A 22,755-nucleotide genomic window follows, 5' to 3' on the forward strand; every position below is an offset into this window, starting at 1 on the left:
AAACACCCAAAACCGAAAAATCCTTTTGTAACATAATTACTGAGAATATATAGAGAAAGCAACCATTTAATCCACAGCATGTGTTCTCCACCACAAGAACTCAAAAGCTGACATCAGATGGGGTGTGGCCGGTCTAGGCCCTGGAAATGAATTCTGGTCTGTTGAAGTCAAACAGTTCTCTGGACCGGTTTGGGATCTAGAAACACAGCAGATCTCACAGAGCCTAAGGCTGTTGACCTCCTGGGCACAGGGCAAGGCCCATCTGTTTACTAGCATTTTGATTTTGGGAGCTGTGGTTGTGGTGGATGAGTTAAGGCTGTGGTTTATAGGGTGTTGCCAGTGATTTAATGTTAATATTTTTCCCCTTACATTTTGTACATACTTAAGATTGAAAGCTGTGCGTAATTTGTAGGCTGAAAAATAAATAAAAAGAAAAATTTCACACAGAAAATAAACGGACACCGGGCAAAAATACATATATTTCTACTCTATTGGCATACAGTATTTTCAAAATATAAATGATAGAGGTAAGCAACTGCAACCTATTTTAGGAATTATTTATAAAAATGAAAATTGTTTCAACAAAGAATAAGACAATCATGGGTGTGGATTCTAAATAAATCAGTGTGGGGTTTTTAAGCTCCTGTTCATTAATCAACATGGAAGCAGGAGTAAGGAGACTTCCTTATCCAAAAAAAGAGTAACTTTAAAAATGAGTCTGTGCCTCTAGTATTGTAGGATACAACTATGTTGCATAAATCCACAAATCACTGACAGTTGCATTTATGAAGTTAACACTCTAAGAAGATAGTTTCTCTTATATACAAAGAAAACCTTAGGCACCCCCAATTCAATGTAATTGTACCAATGAAATTCACATAAATATGAAATTCCACACTTTCCATCTCATGCGATGGTAAAAACATCCCGGGCCTTTATATGTTCAACTATTTAACAATATCACCTCACTGGTAAGGTTACTCAATAGTCTAGATTAACCAATACTGGCTGCAGTTCAAGATGCCCTCAGTGTAGGCCTAAAGGTCTAAGCACTTGTGTCCTCTTTGCAGAAAGGAAAAACAAACAAAAACAAAAACAAAAAAAAAACACAAAAAAACCCCACCTATGTTTAAGATCAAATTATTTCATTAAGCTGTTAACAGCCTGCTTCATGATGTAACATGTAAAACTCACTCAGTCTGTTAAAGTGCTTGTTTACTTTTCACAGGAACATATATATATTTTTAAATGATCAGAGCACTATTGCTATTATATGCCTGATGCACACTCTTCGTAATGAATGAACGTCAAGCATCCTGATTTGTTTTTCCCTGGGCCTGGGGAGAGGGAGCCCACGAGTGTTTGCAGTGCCTTCCCTTTCTGTACACACATAGGCTGCAGCTGTAGTTAACAAGCACCAGCCAAGAGTTGCTAAGGTCAAGGTCTCAAATGCTACAGCAGGACCAGTTCTCTCCCAAAGGACATTCGGTTACTGAAAAAGAACTTTCTGGAGAAAATATATATATATATATATTAAGGGCTCACCGGCACAACAATTTTCATTCAATAAATAGTAAGACAAAGCATTCCAAAATAAAGTTTATCTGAACGAAGTTTCTTTCAAAGAGGCATTACCAAGTAATAAATCAACTGAAGCAACTCAAAAATAAACAGAAATCCCTCAAGAATGACAAGCCTGGCAGAACTGTATTCGTCACACAGTTTTATTTCATAAACTAAAAGTCCCAAATTTTACCAGCCTTCGTATATTTTATAATAGTTATGAATTACAAGGCAGAATTAAACCTCTCTCCAAAATACACAACAAACGTCTGCCTATATCTCTATGCTCTAACTGTTCTCTCCCCAACCCAAAGCAGCTTACCAGACTCAAGCTAGTCTTCACATTGACCTGCCTGCAGCAAGAGATACAACTTATGCAACTGAAATGTTTGTCCTTCAACATCCCATGTCCACTGAGCTTCCACAGTTAAACATTTTCTAGCCTGGAAGTATACCCCTTTATCACAACCAATTTTTATGTGGTTCTAAACAAATGTAAACAACAAGGGAATGAGGTCTACAAACAGCACAGCCCGGCTCCTGGGGGGGAAGGGGTGTCCGGGTTTTATTAAATGCCAATTCCAAAGAGCATTTCTTAGATGATGGAATACACCCACTCTTCAAAGTGACCACTCCTATTCCCATCACGAGCTGCGCCCTGTTAAACGCCACCAAATTTATTTCAAAGCATTTACTTATCCAAACAACTCTATCCTCCAGTAAGAAAAGGGCCTGCAGGCGTCTTCGTGGATTTGCAGAATGACGTTATTTGATTGACAGATGTCTACTGAAGCCACTGGATGCACATGCAGTAAATGTAAATAGAGCTGCTCACCTCCCCAGTGTTACTGAGAAACAGAATATTAAAGCTGATTTAAAATAAAATACCCGAGTGCTCGGCGGAGAATTCTATTAGCCAGTGGAATTGCTTAAAACAATCCATACAGAACGATACTTAAAATCTGTACGGTTAAATTAGAGAGCTGACAATATTAACCATACAAACTGTTTATCCAGATTACACATTCCGTTGTACTAATACTCTTTAACTCAACACAGTCAGTTTTTATCAGCTGAATTAAGGGTATTACTATTAAAGTATGCAAAACTCGAAGCGCAGGGGGAAGGGGGTTGGGAAGCTGCAGGGCATATAACAAAGGAATTGGTACTTTTTCCAAGCGTTTGCCTCAAATGCACTTCGAAACAGAACTGTTGAGTGCACCCCACCCTTTTCCCCAAAGATAAAAGTTTTCAAAGTTCTAATAGGCAGTTCTCTACCCAACAAAAGCAGGATTGATTCTCCCCGCAGGGGAGCATCTAACATGAACACCAACTAATGTCGCGGAGGTCAAGTCCGAGTCCTGGGAGCGAGCTTCTAAGGCAAGAAGTGGCTCCCAGGCCGTCTCCGCGGGCTTCCCGGCTCGCGTGGACGTGCAAAGTTGCCCCTTGTCAACTCCGGCCGGCTCCCCCGTAATTGAAAATAACAGCCACGGGCCAGCCCCTGGCTACTTCCATGGACCAGGCACCGTAGCAAGTGACAGTTACACATCATTACGACCAGAGACAATAATGAATGTAGCACCAGGACCACTATTCATGCCAGCAGTGTCATCTCCGCCTTAACCCCTTCCCCTCCACTCTCTCCGGTGCACACCCACAGCCCACACAGCCCCGGTGCGGCGGCTATTCTCCGAACTCGCTCTATTCCTGGGGGCAAACTACTTCCACAACACCCCCCCCCCCCCAATTCAGCCCTGGTGTTTTATTTCTCATCCTTGGCAACTGTCAGCCAAACACTGCAACCAACAATTCCACTAGGGGTAGAAAAACATTTGCTTAATTCACGGTACTTGATAAGTTTAAAAAAAAAAAAAAAGAATTTGGGGGTGGGGGGGAGAAACGTCCTTCTTTCTTCTCCACATATCCGACCGACGCTACTTGCTCTGCAATAGCATCGCCCTCCCTCGGCCCCCTCCCGCTTCCCAACACTTTCCCCCTTTAAGAACATAGACCAACCAAAATGATTTAACTTGAGCAGATGACAGAAGGAAAATAAAACATGTTAAGAGAATACGGTCTGATTTGGGATGGCAAAAAAAAAAAAAAAAAAAAAAAGGAGGGGGTTGTTTATTTTGATAAGAAACGGAATCGGCACAGACCTGAACAGAAGCTGCAGAGCAGGAGAAATTGTTTTCTTTCCCTCACACAGAGTCCCCCTCTCTCTCCCTTTCTCTCTCTCGCACACACACGCGCGCGCACACACTCACTCTCGCACACACACGGCGTCACCCGCGCACACTCACACGCACACTCGCACACGCACAGGCAGAGCCTCTCAGCTGCTCTCTGCAGTTCTCAGGAAATGAATGGGGGGCAACCCAGGGAACTGTTGTACTTGCAAATGACTTACCCGGATCACATGATGCGCTAAATGTAGGGTGGGCCGGTGGGTGGAGGCTGCCGAGACGCGAGCCCGGGTCTAGCGTGGGGAGCCTCGCCAGGCCCGCATCGAATTACCCCGGGGCCCAGCCGAGGGGGTTGCAAGACGCCGCTTCTCCTCCCTTGCAGCCCGCAGCTCAGGAAACCGGAGAGGCGCGGGGGGTGGGGTGGGGTGGGGTGAGGTGAGGTGGGGGGGGTGAAAACACCAAACCCCCAAACAAAAGAGCTCCGGGTCCTCCTCCCCAGAAACAAAGCCCCGCCGCTGCGGGCGAGCCCCGGGGTGGGGCCGAGGGCGGGGGCGGCGGCGGGGAGGGGCTCGCTCAGCAGGCGCTAAGTCGCTTTATTGCCATAAAATGGGGCCCCCGAGCCGCTCCGCCCGAGGATTAGGAGGCGGGCTCAGAGTGTGATGGTTGAAATCCCCTGTGGGAAACTAACCCCTCCCCGCTCGCAGAGGTAGAAGGCAACACCCACTGCCCGGCCCTCGCCTCGCCGCCCGGGCCGCCGGGCTGGGGGGTGGGTCCGCGGAGCCTCCACCCCGCCCCACCCCGCCCCACCCCTGCCCCCGCCCCCCGGCCTCCGGCCTCGGCCGAGCTTCCCTTTCACCTGCACCACCTTGCTGCAGCACCCAAAATAACCTACACATGGCCAACGGAGCTTTGGGAGCCGCCGGCCGAGGGGGGCCCGCGGGGCCTCGCGGCGGGTGGAGCCCCCGGATTGCAACTCGCCAGGCGAGGACTCGCGCTGAGCCGCGCGAAAGTGCCCTCTTTTGTGTCAGAGCGCGCAAGGCAGCCTTAGGAAGAGAATTCGGAGGCAAACCGAGCGCGGAGCCCGCTCGGCCGCCCGCCCCCTCCCCGCTCCGGCCCGGGTGGGGGCGTGCAGGGAGGGGGCCGGGCGCCCGAGCCGTCCCCGCGGCTCACCCGCCAGCTAACTTGGAAAGGTGTGGGCGGAGCCGGCTCCAGCGGCCGGCCGAGGCTGCGGGCGCGGAGGCGCGGCGGCTCCCGGGGACCGCCCCCGGGCGCCGGGCATCGCCCGGGTCGGGCAACAATGGGGTCCGGGCAGGGGCAGTCCGGGCGGGCGGTGCCCTGGATGCTGGGGTGCGCGCGGGGGGTGGGGCGGGAGGAGGGCTGAGCGAGGAAGGAAGCGGGATCATTGTTTGGGTTCGGGAGCGGCGCACGTTGCGGGCGAAGCGGGGGTGTCCTCCCTCCCGGTGCTTCACCTTGGGATGGATGGGGGCGGGGGAAAACGCATGCCTCGCTGGGAAACCCGGCAGAAGGGGCGCCAGCCCGTGTTAGTTATTCGCGAAAGCAGGCGAACTTGCAGGAGCGGAAGGAAGCTGGAGCTGCAGACCCCTGCCGAGGCCCCGGGGGCTGTGGGGCCCGCGGTGTCGGGGAGTCCAGCCCCCGACCCAGTGCCCCAGGAGGGAGGCACGAGAAGCGAGCGGCCCCTCCCTCCCCGCCCCCGCGCCCGGGGGAGCAGATCCGCGGGATTCTGGGGCGGGAGAGAGGAGGCAACGGCGGGGCGCCCGTTCCCGCCGCGGCTCGAAGGGCGCGGGGGTCAGCGCCGCGCCGGAGGGTCGGCGGGGGCGGGGAGGAGACCGGGCGGAAGCGGACGGGCGGGGTGGGGAGGGGGGGCTGGCGGGGCGCGGCGGTCAGCGGTGGAGATGCGAGCGCCACTTTTCTTGCAAACCTAGGTGAGCGCGCTGGGGCTCCCGGGCCCGCCGACACCCCTGCGCGGTGCCCCTGAGCCCGCCCCGCGCGGGAAACCGCCCCGGCGGTGGGAAGGCTGCGAAGGGGAAGTTTATGTTAGGAGAGCAAGATTTGAAGTAATGTGGCACCAAGTGGGGTGGGAAGAGAAACAAGGGAGAGGCCGAGAAACAGGAAATGAGAGCAAAGGAACGACTTCTAGCCAGGAAAAGCCGTGTTCTACATTTTGTGTGGCATCTTCCAAACATCTCTAAAGGCCCGGTGTGCGTTATTAATGAAAACAAAGGCAGTGTACCGCCTGGTGCGGTCTCTGCCACCTGCCACAGTCTGTGCATGAGGAATGCTGGGAAAGGTGGTCCAGCCTGGACGATGAGTCCACAGCCCACTTCTGATCCTCACTGGACGAGTCAGCGGGCCTGCCTCTTAGACATCCGACAGTATTGAGAGGAGGGCTCTGCCCTGCTCTCGGGGTTCCGAAGAACCACAAATGGCCTAAGTGTGACAGTGTCTGAAAATCACAGACCACTCCTTAAGCAAAGTCGTCTTAGAAGACGAGAGCTGTGAGAGCAGGAAGGCGAGGGATGCCCACATCTGAAGGTGTAGGTGCGGCAGGAATCAGGAGCCCCGAAAGAAAATGGGACCTGGAGGCGGAGGGGCCATTGCAGGGTGGGGTCTCTATTTCGGGAAAGCGGCTCCGGACCCCACCCCCTGGTCTAATCGCGGTTAACAGCCCCTTACACTGCACTACATCTGGAAGAAACACGAAAAGGCGTGTTTGGAAAACGGTAGACTATCAACAAATGCAGTGTTTAAACGAAAAACTTGCCTCTACTAGAAACACTGTGAAGTTTCCCTCTAGGTGGGGCAGGGAGTGAAGGAAGTGAGTTTAACCGTAAGAGTGAAGGATGCTGTAAGAAATTATGTCATTGTGGCAGTTCTTGTACTAACAGCTCTTTCTCAAAGCTGAGTGGCGGACCGACCATAAATATGTTCTGTAGCAAGTGCTTTTCTGCACGTGGAAAAGCATTCCAAGCTGCACTCCCTTCCTTTGGGAACAGCCAGAGGCATGTAAATAGAATGACAAAAGATCGAAAAGTACAAGACTCCATTACGGAGAGATAAGGAAATTAGAGGAAGGTCAGTGTTAATATCCAGAATCTGGGTAATGTGGTTAAAAGAAGGGAGTACATCAAATATTAGGGGGGGAAAGTACTTGCCAATTTTTTTTAATTGTTGACAGATGAGAAAGAACAGAAATGTTCCATTAAGGCAACTCCCTAGATTTAGAGGAAAGGAAGAAAGAAAGAAGAAAGATACAAATTTAAAAGGCAGAATCACTTCATTGTATGATCTGGGGATGGGTGGGGAAGAGCAAAACCAAAGAATGAAGAAGATGGTTATCACTGAGAGTTAGGATACTGCAGTAAATTATGTGTGTGTCTGTACATACATTTGTGTATATGAACTGAAGTTCCAATTCAGTTCATTTACTGATTCCCTGTATCAAACTTAGCGTTAAGCCAACTAACGTGTGAACAGAAGGGGAAAAGGTAGAAAAATAGTACCCATAGCCTAACAAAAATATGTGCACATCTTTACATTTTTGTCCCTTACCCTTCGCTTCCATTTGTGTGCAGGGATATGAGAAGTCAGAGAATGTAAACATGTCAATTTTTCACCAGGAATGTATAATTCTAACCGCATACAAGAATGTTTTGAAATTACAGAATCATAAAATTTCAGGGCTGAAAGTATCTTTCATATCCCATTCTTTATGGTACTTCAATTCTGTTTAAAACCAAGATAATTTGGGTCAAAGATGACTCATTTTCCTAAATGCATATACTTCTTTTACTTAGTCTTGATTATTACAAGTACCAAAAGGTGCATGGATTAACAAGGCTGCTAGAGGTTGGTATTCTGAGTTTTTTAAACTTGGTATTCTTTTACCTAACATCTTGTCCCAGAAAAGAGAAGAACCTACACGTAACCCCAAGGCAAGTAATATCTCACTCAGTGTAAACGATAAGGCAGAACTCACAACTAGAGATTTTAAGTTGTTAATGTAAAAATAAATGTTACCTACCTGCAAACTTTTTGTCAGATCTTCTTAATTATACTTCACCAGTGGTAATACTCTGAAAAATTAGTGTCAATGATAGAAAAATCTTTTACAGTATTAAGAGTATTATCTGTACCACACCCTGATTTCTCTAAGGTAAAGACTCTTCAGTATCTGTGTATATTTAAAGTTCTTAAGCCTTTGGATTAGTGATGCCAAGGATCGCATGGATGATTTAACACTAATACAATTTCAGGCAGGGATGGGGGAAAATTGAGTCCATTTTCAGAAGTAAAAGCTGTGTTGAAAGACTAGACTTGATTCAAAGTCAAAATAAATGTGACTTCCAAAGCTATAAATAAATCTTAAACTATAGTTTTGACTTTTCCCTGCGGTCAGAAGTGAACGTGTATTGTCAGGTTTCCATGCCCATTTTTTTCACATGTCGTATTTTGGTAATGATGTTCTGCAAAAGGAAGTTTTCCTGTTTGAGTTTGAGAAAGGCATGTAAAAAGCCTTACTAGGAATGCAAACAGCTGGTGATATTATGTGATTACATGGTAAACAACATGTTTTGATTTGAGTGAGGAGCTGTCTGGAAATTAGAGGAAAATGACATTTTATAACTTTGTTTTGTTGCAATCAATACAGTTTGGGTCCTTCTAGCTTAAATATCTTTATTGCGCTCTCAGACGTATCTCTTCTTTTCCAAGCTCCTGCATAGTCATTTCTAGTCAAGTCCCCTGCAGCGCTCCTACTCCCTCCCCCCCCCATCCCCTCCTCCCCATCCCCCCCACCCCACCCACCCCCCACCCCGCAGCTCTGAAACTCTGGCCTCCTTCCCTCAGGTCCATTCCACCTCATCTCCAGCAAAGCCTTAATTAGAGCATACTTACATTTAAAACCCAAAGTGACACAAATTAGCATCAATACAATAACCATGACATTTGAGGGCCCCACATAGATTTTCATGTATTTCAGACTTCAAACCCAGGTGGATACCCTGCCATGCCCTCTCCTTCCTAGCTGCCTTAATAGATGGTTCACCGCCCCGCGCCCCGCCCCCCCACCCCATTATCGCTGTGGAATCTTCCCAAAATGATTCCATGACACCCCACACACAGATATACATATCCCACCCCCTCACCACAAAATTATCTTCCCCTCTTGAGGCTTCTTTTAATGTAATGAAAGAGTACCTTTTTGATTCTCCATTTTTTCCACCCATTTAAATGATATTCCCCATACTTCGAAGGATGAACGTTTATTGGGTCCTCACTTGGGCCAGTATGAGATACACAGCAGGAGATAACCTGGCCCAAGTAGGCATCCAGCAAGTGTTAATTCCCTCACTTATCACTAGGGTACTTTCACCTTCCTGCTTTCATTAAATATTATTGGCGCTCCTAGATAGGTAACCCATTTGAGAACTGAAGATGCACCTTAACCATGTTTTTAGCCTTTCCCCATCACAGTATTTTGTACATGGTAGATGATTAGTCAAATGTTTGTTGAGCCAATTAGAATAACATACAAAATTGGAGTGACATGTTAAAACACAATATAGCTGAAAACCTGAGTTTCCATTTGGGGGCACATATTAAAAACAACAAGCAAAACTGAAATGTGTTGATAAACACCTTTTGAACATGGATTCTGGCAACTTTCTTTTAAATTAGAAGTCTTTACATACAGAAATGTATCAGATTTGGAACACATTTATCTAATTTTGTTGTCCCTATCATATTTAATCATTTAAAAATGATCCAATCAATTATACTATTTTTTCTTTTTTTAAGTAGAATTGTATTAAATAAAAATTTAATTTTCATAACCAGAGTGAAAATTCATAGGAAAAGTTGTTTTTCAAAATGGCACTTTGTGAGGTGCCTGGGTGGCTCAATCGTTGGGCATCTGCCTTCAGCTCCGGTCATGACCAGGGTCCTGGGATCAAGCCCCCCATCAGACTCCCCACTCAGCAGGAAGCTTGCTTCCCCTCCCACTCCCCCTGATTGTGTTCCCTCTCTCACTGTGTCTCTCTCTGTCAAATAAATAAATAAAATCTTAAAAAAAAAAAAAGATGCACTTTGCAAGTCTTTAGATTGCAAATGTTAGAGATATAATGTAATAAACAGATAATTTGCATTTTTAAAATATAACAAATTGAGGCATTATCAGATTTGAAATATAGCTATCCTTGCCTTTTTTATTTTTATAATTAGAAATTATGCCCCATGGAAATAATTTAATTCAGCTAAAGTGTACATAGTTTGCAGAATACCACTTTAATTTCATGCTATATACAAGACACTAGCCTCAGTATTATAAGCATACGAAGATGAGCTTAGATAAAAGTAATGAATAACTATAATATAAAATACAGTTACAGTACTCTGGATAAAGTTGTATCTGTTAGGGAACACTAAGAAGAATGGAGAGAGAGCCTTTGTGGAGGTTAAAAATTTCTTCAAAAGACATTTTTATTTTTTAATAATATGAACTATGTCATGTGTGTAAAATAATATATAACATATATATGTTATGGCACGTTCCTGTGGCCTCTTCCTAGCTTAAGTAATAGAATATTTCCAACACTCAAAGCCCCCACTCTGGTCATCCCAGTCACATCCCTCTCCTAGCCCTACAGGGGTAACTACTGTCTTTTCTGACTTGGGGTTCATAATTTTATTGTAATTTTTTATATCTTTTATTTTGATATAAAGTCATCATAATCATTATTTGTCCTAGTAGTGAATTGCCATTACTTATTTAGCTTATCCCCACCACAAGAATTTTCTCCAAATTTTTACAATTATACTTAGATTATAGTGACTATCTTGGCATCTTTCTTTAAAAAAAAAAAAAAAAATTTTTTTTTTTTTTTTTAGATAGTCTCCTCTAAGTTGTTCCCAAAACAAAGATTATGAATTTGTTTTTACTGTTCTAGAAACATACTGCCAGATTATTGTTCAAAATTATTCTACCAACTTAACAATGACCACATCATATATCTGAGAGTGCCATCTTCCCTGTGTTCTGGCTAAGGTGTTCTGGTTAGTTGAGTGGCGCTTCAGAGAAAAAAAACAAAAAACAAAAAAAACAAACTTTAAATTAGCAAACAGAAATGGCTTGCATTTTAATTCTTTGATTAGTAGGAACTGAACTCTAGGACCGGGTAACACTGGTAGGTAGAAAGCTTGGGCTGAGTCAAACTGCTCTTGCCACAATTTGCTACTATAGGAAACCAATGACGCAACAGCTGCAAAAGATATTACAAATTCAGACTAAAATTCAACAACCTATTATTTTGGGAAAGGGGTACAAGGGAAAGAAAATAGGAAACAACGTCTCATATTTCAAGTCTTGGTAAGAAGTGAAAAGAAAGGTCTGAAGAGTAGGAAATTCAGGAGTCCGGGCATGTTTACAGTTCTGATAACACTGGAAGTCATGTGAATAGATCATTCATTCTATCCAATTGGGAGATAAAGAACTTATTAGAAAAGAATAGAAAGAAAAAAATTAAATCCTAAAACTTGGGAATAACAGAACAGGAAAGGAAGATCTAGGGGAAAAGAGAAGGAAGGGAAGGGAGAAGATCACTGATTAAGTATTGCTTTATTTTCCTTTGCAAAGAACAGAAAACTTGACTAATGGCGGCTGAAGATACATACTTTTGGTCTCAACTTCTCCTTCAACAAAACAAGAAGCCAAAGGGAGGCAGCTCCAGTTGGGAACTGTACAGCTGCTCTTTGGTGCCACAAGGCCCCAAAGCTCATTTTGTTTCCCTGTTCCCCTTCTTAAAGTGTAACTTCTTTTTCCTGCCCCACTAGGAAGAAAGAAAAAAGCTAAAGGTGAAGGCCAAGTTTTAGAAAGTTTTCTAGAAGCCTCACCTGTTACCATCTGCTACTAATTCATTGGCCAAAATTGGGTCACATGGCTTCATGGAAACCAATTGCAGGGAAGTAGGCAAGGAGAAATGGAATCTGGGGCATTCATCGGGCAGTGTCTGCCTTTTTGTTACATAATTGTGCAGAATGTTTTAGTTGCAAGATGCATACCGTTATGATGCTGAGGCTCTCTTTGGACTTGTTGCTGGCAGATAGCTTAAAAAGGAGGCATATGCCATTCGGCTTAAGAGTTATTGACCCATCATTGTAAAAACATCAATTCATAAACTACCAAAAAAAAAAAAAAAAAGATGCTTCTTTACCTGAACTTTTCCCACATAATGTGGTTTTAAAAAATCATTGAGGTGTACAAACCATAATGTAGTTGATTCTAGATTAATCCATGCATGATTTACCTAAGGCAAAATGTGAATCCCAGTTCCGCCTCACCTAGTTGCGTAGTCTGGTCATGGTTCATCTTCCTACTGCATCGATTTACATCGAGAAATGAACATTAATTTTTTAAAAGTTGAGTAAACAGGCTGTAATTAGAAAGGTAAATACCAACTGCATTTGTATTTCACACTCAAATTTTACTGAGTCAGTAGTGAAAGAGCTTGCACCTGTGAACAGAATGTTCTAAACTGATTCTGGTTCTCATCACTTGATTGAGTGGCCCTTGACAGCTCACCTCATTTTTCTTGGTTTTAGTTTTCCTCCCTATACACGTGGGGCAATACCTTCTTTATAAGGAGATGAAGAACTAATGAGGCCGTACATACCTTCCTCTATAAGGCTGTAAGCTCTATGAGATCTGGCAAGAACTGTGTCCAAACACTTCTCAGATGTCCCACCAGTGCCTTGGGCAGTGCCCAAAACACAAGTCCTCAAAACTTTTTGAAGGATAAATGAAAGCAACTTCCAAATTATCTAGCACATACCCACACATAGTGGGTGCCCTATAATTATTTTTTCCATTTTATTTTATTTCTTTTCAGTGTTCCAAAATTCATTGTTTATGCAAAACACCCAGTGTTGCATGCAGTACATGCCCCCATAATAATACCAACCATCAGTGTCACACAACCCCCACCCCCTCCCTTCCAAAACCCTCAGTTTGTTTCTCAGAGTTCACAGTCTCTCATGGTTTGTCTCCCCCTCCGATTTCCCCCAACTCACTTCTCCTCCCCAACTCCCAATGTCCTCTGTGTTATTCTTTATGCTCCACAAGTAAGCAAAACCATTTGATACTTGACTCTCTCTGCTTGACTTATTTCACTCAGCATAATCTCTTCCAGTCCTGTCCATGTTGATACAAAAGTTGAATATTCATCCTTTCTGATGGAGGCATAATACTCCATAGTATATATGGACCACATCTTCCCTATCCATTCATCCGTTGACGGGCATCTTGGTTCTTTCCACAGTTTGGTGACCGTGACCGTTGCTGCTATGAACATTGAGGTATAGATGGCCCTTCTTTTCACTACATCTGTATCTTTGGAGTAAATACCCAGTAGTGCAATTGCAGGGCCATAGGGAAATTCTATTTTTAATTTCTTAAGGAACCTCCACATTGTTTTCCAAAGTGGCTTCACCAACTTGCATTACCACCAACAGGGTAAAAGGGTTTCCCTTTCTCCACATCCTCTCCAACACACGTTGTTTACTGTCTTGTTAATTTTGCCCATTCTAACTGGTGTAAGATGGTCTTCAATGTGGTTTTGATTTTAATCTCCCTGATGGCTAATGATGATGAACATTTTTTCATACGTCTGTTAGCCATTTGTATGTCTTCTTCGGAGAAGTGTCTGTTCATGTCTTCTGCCCATTTTTTGACATGATTATCTGTTTTGTGTGTGTGTTGAGTCTGAGGAGTTCTTTATAGATCTTGGGTGTCATTCCTTTGTCTGTAGTGTCATTTGCAAATATCTTCTCCCATTTGTGGGTTGCCTCTTTATTTTGTTGACTGTTTCCTTTGCTGTGCAGAAGCTTTTGATCTTGATGAAATCCCAAAAGTTCATTTTCACTTTTGTTTCCTTTGCTTTTGTAGACATATCTTGAAAGAAGTTGCTGAGACATATATTTTTTTTAATAATTTTTTTAAAAAGATTTTATTTATTTATTTGTCAGGGATAGAGGGAGAGAGAGTGAGTGAGCACAGGCAGACAGAGAGGCAGGCAGAGGCAGAGAGAGAAGCAGGCTCCCCACTGAGCAAGGAGCCCGATGCGGGACTGGATCCCAGGACGTTGGGATCACGACCTGAGCCGAAGGCAGCCGCTTAACCAACTGAGCCACCCAGGCGGACCTTAATAATTTTTTATGCTGAGACATATCTTGAAAGAAAAAGGTTACTGCCTATGTTCTTCTCTAGGATTTTGATAGATTCCTGCCTCATGCTGAGGTCTTTTATCTATTTCAAATTTATCTTTGTGTATGGTGTAAGAGAATGGTCGAGTTTCATTCTTCTACACAAATCTGTCCAATATTCCCAGCACCACTTATTGAAGAGACTGTCTTTTTTCCACTGTATATTTTTCCTGCTTTGTCGAAGATTATTTGACCATAGAGTTGAGGGTCCATATCTGGGTTCTCTACTCTGTTCCACTGGTCTATGTATCTGTTTTTGTGCCAGTACCATGCTGTCTTCGTGGTCACAGCTTTGTAGTAAAGCTTGAAATCAGGCAACATGATGCCCCCAGTTTTGTTTTTCTTTGTCAACATTTCCTTAGCAATTTGGGGGTCTCTTCTGGTTCCATACAAATCTTAGGATTGTTTGTTCTAGCTTTTTGAAAAAGGCAGAATTTTGATTGGGATGGCATTGAAAGTATGGATGGCTCTAGGTAGTATAGACATTTTAACAATGTTTATTCTTCCAATCCATGAACTTGGAATACTCTTCCATCTTTTTGTATCTTCTTCAATTTCTTTCATGAGTGTACTGTAGCTCCTTGAGAACAGATCCTTTACCTCTTTGGTTAGGTTTATTTCTGGGTGTTTTATGGTTCTTGGTGCTATGGTAAGTGGAATCAATTCTCTAATTTCTCTTTCTATATTTTCATTGTTAGTGTATAAGAAAGCAACTGATTTCTGTACATTGATTTTGTATCCTACCACATTACTCAATTGCTGTATGAGTTCTAGTAGTTTGGGTGTGGAGTCTTTTGGGTTTTCCATATAGAGTATCATGTCATCTGCAAAAAGGGAGAGTTTGACTTCTTCATTGCCAATTTAAATACCTTTTATTTCTTTTTGTTGTCTGATTGCTGTTGCTGGGACTTCTAGTACTATGTTGAACAACAGTGGTGAAAGTGGTGCCCTATAATTATTTATTTTCCTTTTATATTAGCTTTGTTGTTAGCTTGTTTAATACAAATAACTTATTCTTTGTTTACTACTAAAGTACGCCTACAAGAATAATAAAGCTGATTATAAAGAAAAATCATCTAAAGGAACATACAAGATCTCTGCATATTGACTAAGATGTTTGAACCCAGTTAATTCAATTAGCAAAGATTAGTATTTTCTCATATTTGGGATACATCCGTTTTAACTGACCTATGTTTCAAGTTAGACTACACTTAAAGTTCAAATAATTTAAACTGTGTCTATGACTTAAAACAACTTTATTCTTTGAAAAATAGACATTAAATAAAGAATTTTTCTTTCCCTCCTTCCCTTCTTCCTCCCTTCCTCCTCCTCCTCCTTCTCCCTTTTTAAGACAGGGACAAATTGTGGATAATCTATCCACTAAGACTTAGGTTTCCCAGTTCTGAATTTTTGTCTAGTTTACCAATTAGTTTTTTGAACCTTTTATACAAAATTTGAAAACAAATTCATTCCTAATTTCAGATAAAAATGGCCATGGCAAATGAAGGAACAGAACAAAAACCTTTCTCAGGACAACACTAAACATCACTACCTCTTTTTGAAACCGACACTTGTTAAATCTTTACTATGTGCCACACACTGGTCAAAGCATTTTACATACAGTTTATTTACCTTCACAAGAATTCTATGAACTTCTACTATTGTTTTTACTTCTTCGGGGCTGGCCTTGTCAAACCACTTTAAGTTGCAAGCCCCACAAGCACTCCTAACCTCTTTCCCCTTTATCTTTCTCCATACGCCATTTATCACCATCACCATCAGATACACTGTACATTTTGCTTTATTGTCGTTGCTTCTGCCTATCCCTCTCCAGCCTACCTCCCCAAGATTGGGAGTTCCAAAGTGCAGAGGATTTTTCTCTGGTATTTGCTGCTGCAGACCTGGTATAGTAGGCACTCAATAAATACTTGAAAGGGAATATGATCCCCACAGCACAGATGAGGATTTTGAGGCACCTGGTACTTTCATATCATCTCTCTCTCTCTCTCTCTCTCTCTCTCTTTTAGGTTTTATTTATTTATTTTAGAGAGGACAGCATGCACATGCATGAGCAGGGGGAGGGAGGGCAAGAGGGAGAGAAACTGAAACAGATCCCCCACTGAGCATGAAGCCTGAGGCAATGCTCCATCTCAGGACCCTGAGATCATAACCTGAGCCAAACTCAGGAGTCCGTGGGTTAACCGACTGAGCCACCCAGGTGCCCCATCATTTTATCTTCAAAACAACAATTACAAGGATTTTGTGCCATCTGTCATCAATTGTTATGATATAAATCATGTCTGTGTAGCTCATTAACATGAAAGGGCTTGATAACCTTCGCAGCCCCAGCAGCTAAAAATGGGTCTCAGCAACTTAACTGGGTGGTGTGAAATCATGAGAGGAGAGAGAGCTTCTTTGAAAATGAGAATGAAACCAAGGCAAAGAACACTGAATACAGGGCCATTGGCTATTGCTACTGTATCTACAAATTTGTGTATTACTTCTATTTAAATAAACCACTGACTGACTGTTTAACTAAAATACAGTGTCACGCCTTCATATTTCTTTCACATCAATCACTGAAACATTCGTTGTACATAAGGAATTCTTTAGTCTCAGGAACCGAGCAGTGTAACATGGCGGAATAAATGTATGGCTGAACACTGTCAATATTTTAACTACTGAGAGAGAAAAATGAGATGGAATCATAATATTTTCATCCTCACATTATGCCCGGTACTTTTATGCCTAAGTATTAAGATGATAGGTGCTATAGAAAGGGTGAATAAATACAACAGAGGAAGTCTATTTAGTTATTTTAGAGCTGTTGTATTGAAATACTGCCTTGTTTACAATTTTCAACTCCACAAATCCTCATCAATTATTAAATATTTTCCTCATTGAATTAAGCAGGGCAACTGTATTTTCTCAGGAGAAAACATCAGGTGAAACATAAGGCTTACTTTCAACATACAAAAATGCTCCTCTATGAGTGAAATTCCTTAGTTTTATTACACTACCCTTCCCACCCCGACCCTAAGCACAAAGTACACATTCTATTTATTACATAAAAGGACAAAGAATTTAAATCCCGTTCTTTATTTCTCTGAAACTGGAAGCAGTTCTTTCCAGTCGCAATGACAAAACAAAATATCTCATACAACTTAACCACCGTTTTCCAGGCATTGTGCTTGATACTGTCTTGGCTGACTCCAGAAAGGTTGCAAAGAAGATAAGCATAGGCAAAAGTCAGGGAGAGGAAGTGACTTGTCACATCTTAGAGTGCAAAATGCTATGTGATCCTTCACCATCAAACATTCGATTTCTTTTCAGTGGGATGGCTATATTAACATCTCATTTGCTCATTTATCAAAATTACTCATTAAAAAGTTCGGTTGAGTAGTGTTCTATAATGATACAATTTGCTATTAGCATGCTTCTTTGTTTCATTATGAGTTATGCCCATTGTTTATATGGCTTTTTGCCTGCTAGAACTGTTATCCACATGCATGAGTTCACTGGGCAGCCTCCTAGACAAGAAACATATGGCTGGGTCTGCTGCGAAAATCTAGATGCACACCACACGTAATTCTATCCTTCCGTGTGCACGTGTATTGACTTGTATCCATTTGTGCACATCAACATTTAGGACCTGTATTTCTTACTAATGAAAATATTTATATAATATAACCCCCCAAATACTTATAAATACCACTTTTATTTACTAATAGGTAATCAAGCTGCAAGGAAATATGCCATTTTATCTAGAAGCATCAAAGTTAGAAAGGGGAAAGGCGGTCCTCTTGGATTGGGCAACAAGCCCTAGACTTCAGGTTTTTAGCTCCTATTTCTGAACCTGGTCTTGGATCAGTTTCCAAGATTCATAGCAGACATATTCAAGCACATTTTAAAGCTATATTCAAAATGTATTTCTTATTCTTTGCATCACAAAGTCTCAGAAATATCTTCTTACAACAAGCAAGCAAACTTAATTCTTTTAAACTTCAAATCTAAAGGGAGGTTTTAATTTTAACTCAAACATGTTTGTTTTAAAAAAAAAAAACGTACACACACACAATTGCCGTAATTATCTTGGAATTTTGTAAAGGTAGCATTCTTTGAAAATTGTTAGGGCCAGATCTTAAACTGAGCATAAACCAGGTACTTAAAGGACATTAATAGCTAGCAAGTCACATCTAACTTAAAGGGGGGAAAGGTTTAAATGGTCAGAGACCTTTGGATAAAAAAGCACATTAAACGAACATCTTAACCATGGAGTTATAAATATGTCAGAAACATGCTTTCCTGCTGCTCCAGGAGTGGAATGATTTTGCCATGTTGTTGACCTTTACTAAAGTCAGTTAACCCTTTAGTAACCTTTATTTTCCCATCAGGAGCAATACCTGCTTGGAAAGGAAATGCGAGACCACAAATCTAAAATGATATTATTTTGTTACTATTATTATCCCCAACAGAAAAGCCATTCCTTTCTGCAATAATGCAGCGCAAGTTTGATAAACCTCTACAATAGACTGTCGTCAAAATCTTGGGGAGAAAACAGATGAAGAAAATCAGTGAGGAGTAGTGGGTTTGCATCGTACTTTTAAGAACCAAATCTATTTGTATTACATGTTTTGTTTTAAAAACATTCTTAATTTAATTCCTTTTCCCACACCGTTAATAAAGAACCAACATTGCTGCTTTACAATTTCAAAGGACTTTTAATTTAGAGTAGTGCTCCATATCAGTTACTGCATTCTCTTGTTACAGTACGCATGTAAAAAAATCAATGTGCTAAGTGCTTGATGTGTTTTATCTCATTTAATCCTTGCAATAGCCAGTGAGGTAGGGGATATCCTCTCTGTTTTACAAAGAAGAAAACCGAGATCCATGGAGGTTAACCTGTTTCCAAGGTGACCCGGCAAGTAGGAAATGAAGCTGAGATTTGCTCCTACGTTAATGGACTTCCGGTAAGCACTCTTAATCACTGTGTATTCTGTTCCCACAACTGTGAAGGAAATCTTTCAGTGGACACTTAGATACTGAAGTGTGAAAGACTTGCCGGGATCTCCCAGCCTGTGCATGTCAGGTTTGAGTTCCTGGAGCTGAGCACGTTGTTCTTCCCATGGGCCTGAATTGTCATGAAGGCTTCTTGTACCCCATCATGGTTCATGGATGAGGAACTTCAGAGAACAGCTCCTTGTTGTTCCTGTACACACCAGGCCATCCTGCCCCGGGGCTATGCACTTGCTACTTTCTTTGCCTCTTGCCTCATGGTTTACCTAGAGAGTTAAGTTTTGCATCTAGTTCAGATGTTGCCCCTTACGGATGGAATAGGGGTGACTTCCAGAGCTTCTGTTGGGTACTGGGGGGCACCTTGGTGGTGCTATAGTTGTGGCAGTGATTTTCCAAACTGGATTCCATGGAACGGTGTTCTGGAGGGTGCTAATAGGTGGTGCTACACTAAGACTTCAGTGCTCTCAAGCATCTGGAAAAAACTTGGTTGTATAATGTTAAACATCTTTCCTTAAAGAAGATGTGGTAGCAGCTGTTAACCTGTTCATTGACTCTAGCAGAGAGAGCCAACGTAGTATACAATGGTTCCCCAAAATATTCCATCAAACACATTTTTTTTCAAACACATTTTTTAATAATCTGGGAATATTTTCCCAAGAAATAGAAGTCCCCCAATGCTTACTTGGGATATAAGCACTGCCTGGTAATCTTAGACATTTCCTGACCCATTGACTCTTTTATACCCATCTCATCTCACACTTCCGAACCTTATCTTCCATGCTCACTGTCTGGTGATACAGCTTTGCTTCCTATTTCCCTGAGAGAACAGAAGCCCTCAAGAGCGGGTTTTCCACAGTTACCCATGTTTTTACGGCTCCACCTTCCCTTGTGATACCATGAACAAGCCATCAGTTCTCCTCTCTAAAGTCAGCTCTTCCCCGCAGCCTTACGCCCCTGTCTTCTCACCCCATCATAGATATTCCTCCAGGAGTTGTTTCCTCACTTCTGCATCGCCAGGTTTTCCTCCTCCACTGAGTCATGACCCCTCAACACACAACATCGTATCACCTACCAAGTCTTAGAAAACAAGTTTAGAAATCATTCTCCTGACCACATAGTCTCCTCCAGCTCCTGCCCCGTATCTATGCTTGTGATAACAAAAGCCTGCCAAGAAGTGCCCACTTTTTTCTGTACTCCATTTCTCTTCTGCCACACTCTTGAAACCAATTCACACTTCCATCCCCACCACTCTACTAAAATTACACTCACGAGGGTCAATAAAAATTAAATGTAGGATTTAAATCTAGAGGCAAGGGGTGCCTGGGTGGCTCAGTCGGTTGAACATCTGCCTTTGGCACAGGTCATGATCCCAGGGTCCTGGAATGGAGCCCCTCACTGGGCCTCTTAATCAGTGGGGAGCCTGCTTCTCCCTCTGCCTGCTGCTCCCCCTGCTTGTGCTTCCTCTCTATCTTACAAATAAATAAATAAATCTCTTTTAAAAAAATATAAAAATAAACCTAGTGGCAAAAGCCCAGTCTTTAACTTGGCCTATCAGTAGAACTTGGCACAGATAGGTCAATAAGATGAAGTTTAACACTGACATCAACTGATGGGTAAAGAGAGAGTTTAACACCCTCTCCTCCTTAAAACATTTTTTTCCCTTGCCTTCCAGAGCAAGACATTCTCTCATTCTTTTCTCCCTTCCCCCAGCTCATTTTTCCAAAGCTGGAGTGCCTACATTCCCTGTTGGATCTCTTAACTATCTCTGCCTACTCCCTTAGTGATCTCATCCAGTCTTATGGCTTTAAAGGCTATCAATACGGAGATATCTGGAAGGGCCCTTAACTCCAGACTGATATATTCGACTATCAACTCTAGAGCTAACCTCCTATGCATATGGGCACCTAAAATTAAGTTGTCTAAAACTAAGCTCCAGATCTTATCTGACCCCACCCTAGCCCTAAATCTATTCCTTATAGCCTTCTTCATGTCAGCCAATGGCAATTACTTCTTTCCCCTCACTGGGTAAAAAGCTTAGTGTCATTCTTGACTCACTGACTCAGAGTTGTCCTATGGTGAACCAGCAATTCCTATTGACTCAACTTTCAGATTCGATCTAGAATTGGTATGCTCTCCCCACGCCCATTGGTACTACCCTTCGTCTTTTACTTACTTAGTTTATTGCAAAAGCCTCTGACACTGACTCCCTGCTTCTATCATCCCCTCCTTACACACATTTCTCAGGACATGATTCAGAGATACCCTCTTAAAACAGAAGATCTGATCTTATCACTCTTTGGCTCAATGCCCGCACAATGGTGTCTCACTCTTTATAAGCAAAGCCTCCACAGACTTCTAAATAGTATGTCAGGGTTACCTGCTACCTTCTCCACATCCCTTCTCTCATTCTTCTCCCTCCCAGTTTTCCACCCACTCTGGCCTCCTTGCTGTTCCTGAACACGTCAGGCCATCCTGCCCCAAGGCTATGCACTTGCTGCTTTCTTTGCCTCATAGTCTTGGCCCTTAGATCTGGGCCTGTGCATATCCTCTCCTCTGGTGGTCTCCTCACCTAGTCAATGAGGCCTTCCCTCTTAAAACCTTTTGAAATATAGCAGCTTCTTCCCTACCTTGTCCCATCTCCCTTCTCTGGCTTATTTTTCTCCATATGTTAACATCAACGGTAAACACAATTTATTTTTTATTTTCTATCTCCCCTAGCTAGATTGTAATCTCAATAAGAATAAATCTTTTGTTGTTTTATTAGCTAATGTACACACATTGCCTAGGAGAGTGCCTGGAATATAGTTGTCACTCGATAACTATCTACTAAACTTATTGAATGAATTAATGAATACCACTCTAATATATGGCAAAGGAATTCTTCTACCCAAATATCATCATACATGAAAAGGCTTAACACTCATACATTGAACACTGGTGTCTTTAATAAGCAAGCTTTGTTTTCATGAACGAAAAAACAAAATACCTAGTAGCATTATTAATCAGTTATAATATAATACAATAGTGCTTGTCCTGATTAATAATTTTAGGATTATAATAGGTGATGAGTTTATTCACAATTATATGACTATAAACTCATTTAGGCATTTTACAAGTGTGGATAGGGAATTAGTTTAGGTTCTGAGGGATGAGTGAAGACTAAAGACTAGTAGTTCTAAGAAATAGTCTTGAGAGCACAAAAAAAGTGGTACTTTGGGGCATTTTCACATCACCATTTACATGTAAAATTATAATTCCAACTGGGTAAAAAAAAAAAAAAATGTGATTAGGCACTTATAGTCAATAGACAAACCTGCCCCAAACTCAGAAGAATCTTCAAATGGAGGAGAAAGTCAAAATAAACAGTAAGCAATTCTGGCCAGGAAATGACTGAAGCTCATAAACACATGATTCAGGAAGAAGTAACCCACCCCCGGTGAGTCTTGGAGTCATTGCGGCAGTGACGTGAAGAATGAAGATAGCTCTTTACATGCTAATAAAAGTTACCAACCCAAAATATGAGGACTAAAAAATTATCTGTAATTAACTTGCAATGCTATAAAAATGCATGTTCAAAAGGATGAGAAATAAATACAAAGTAAGACTTGTGGCACCCCTAGAGAGTAAAATCAGGCAGTTCATAATGGAAGAGTGTTTCACTTTTGACAGTATTTTCCAAGAAAGAGGGTGGCCTGACTTGGGAATATAAATAGAT

General features: G+C 42.4%; 1 protein-coding gene across 8 annotated transcripts in view; it reads right to left on the reverse strand.

The window, feature by feature from the left end:
* The window catches only part of KLF12 (KLF transcription factor 12), a 512,550-nt gene that overhangs the window by 377,379 nt on the left and 112,416 nt on the right, over window positions 1-22,755 (reverse strand). For 5 of the 8 annotated variants that reach the window (XM_082701279.1, XM_082701274.1, XM_082701281.1 and 2 more), the window contains exon 1: window positions 3,974-4,920. The exons of 1 other annotated variant lie outside the window; for it this stretch is intronic. The gene's annotated coding sequence lies outside the window, so the exon portion shown is untranslated. Of the gene's footprint in view, window positions 1-1,885; window positions 1,905-3,722; window positions 3,930-3,973; window positions 4,921-22,755 lie in introns of those variants that run through there. 2 more of the 8 variants (XM_082701275.1, XM_082701277.1) reach the window with 2 other exon arrangements.

The sequence above is a fragment of the Mustela nivalis genome, assembly GCF_964662115.1.
Source record: "Mustela nivalis genome assembly, chromosome: 15".
Lineage (NCBI taxonomy): Eukaryota > Metazoa > Chordata > Mammalia > Carnivora > Mustelidae > Mustela > Mustela nivalis.